Source organism: Propithecus coquereli, unplaced genomic scaffold, assembly GCF_000956105.1.
Source record: "Propithecus coquereli isolate 6110/MARCELLA unplaced genomic scaffold, Pcoq_1.0 Scaffold30, whole genome shotgun sequence".
Classification (NCBI taxonomy): Eukaryota; Metazoa; Chordata; class Mammalia; order Primates; family Indriidae; genus Propithecus; species Propithecus coquereli.
The window spans coordinates 6,696,741-6,698,792 of NW_012148619.1; positions in this window are offsets into that span (position 1 = coordinate 6,696,741).

Consider the following 2,052-nt stretch of genomic DNA (forward strand, 5'->3'; position numbering starts at 1 on the left):
TCATAAGACATACTTAATACTAAAAACATATTTATTGCTTATCTAAAATTCAAATTTAACTGGGTGTCCTATATTTTATCTGGCAACCCTATTTCCGTTGAATAAGAAATTGTCATTTATTGAGTCTCTGCATTAGGCTCTCAACCTGACACATTTAATCTTTATAAATCTTTATGACATAGGTATCGTTATCCACATTTTACATTCAGGGAAATGGAGGTCTCTAGAAACCAAGTAACTTGTCTGAAGTCACAAAGCCAGGAAGTGGCAGAGACAGCATTCAGACTCAGGCTTATCTGACACCCAGGCCCATGTTCTCTCCTCCGGAGGATAAGTACTTATACTATAAGTATTTATAGTATAGGATAAGTATGGACTGGTTCTGGAATACTCCACTTCACTTGTAGTTCAGTAGAATATTTGATTTCCAACTTATATAAAAATGAGGTAAGAAAGAGGAAATTTTGCTCTTCTCCACAGAATATTTAAAATCATTTTCCCCTGAAAACTCTTGAGCGAACGGCACTCCCACTCTACCTTACCATATTCATTTTCTAATCTATACCTTTTCCAAAGCGGTCGACAATTTAGCAGGAAGTTTGTAGTAAAGCATCGCCCTCTTCTGGAAAGATGGGTGTCATACAATGGAGATGGATACAAAGCATTTTTAAAAGTTAGAACAAAAGTACAATTCGATTATGTGCCCAACCATGCAATGAATAGCTGTCGTTATCACTGAGGAGGTGTATACCTTATTCTTCAATATGACTCGTCAGAATGGAAGCAGAAAGACATTTTAGAACTGGCTGAGCAATCATTTCCATCCATTTTTCTGGAGGTGGCTGACTGGTAGGGATGAAGTAGGCAAATCTTTAACTACAGGACACACCTTAAGTAACTAGACTGTAATAATACCTAAATCATCAGCATCAAACAGGTTCAATGAATCCCGAATAGGAAGAACTTCACACATACAAGACGAATGGAGAAAGAAGAATGGAGAGCATGTCAATCAGTATTGTACTTTGGAGTCAAATAGACCTCCTCTGATTCCCTTCTCTCCCTCTTATAAGCTATGTGACCCTAGGCAAGTTATCTAAACACTCTTTACCCTCAGTTTCCTTCATCTGTGAAATAATAATTATAAAAGTAGCCATTTAGTAGGACAGGTGGGAAGATGAACCATGATAATATCTGTTATGGTCTGAATGTGCATGTCCCACGTCATCCCCGCCCCCGAGCCTAAAATTCATGTGTTGAAATTCTCACCTCCACAGTGATGATAGTAGGAGGTGGGGGGCCTCAGGGAGATGATTAACTCACGGGGCAGAACTCTCGTTAATGGTGTTAGTGCCCTTACATAAGAGTCCTGAGACCATGTGATGTCAGAGAAGACAGCTGTCTATGAGAAAGTGGGCCCTCATTAGACACAGAATCTTCCGGTGTCTTGACCTTGGATTCCTAGCTTTCATAATTGTGAAAAATACTTTCTGTTGTTTATAAGCTACCCAGTATATGGAACTTTATTATAGCAGCCCAAATGGACTAAGACAATACCTAACAAAGACAGCATACTGCCGAGTTAGACTCGAGATACGTGTACAAGTATTTTATTATTATATCTATCATGATTATTAACAGTGTAGAATCAACTATTTAACTTTTGAAGCACAAAAGTCAACAATGCAGAAGTAAAATGCCGTACACTGAATGTTTGGGTCCCCCTCACCCCCAGATTCATTTGTTGGAACCCAATCTCCAATGTGATGGTAGTTTGAGGTGGGGCCTTTGGAAAGTGATTAGGTAATGAGGGTGGAGCCATCAATAAATAGGATTAATGCCCTTATAAAAGAGGTTGCCCAAGGATATTCCACCGCTTCCATCATGAGAGGTTATAGAAAAAAAAAAACAGTCTATGAATCAGGAAGCAGGTCCTTACCAGACATTAACTCTGTTGGTACCTTGATCTTAGACTTCCCAGCCTCCAGTACTGTGGGAAATAAGTTTCTGTGATTTTTATACCACCCAGACTATGGTATTTTGTTATAGCAG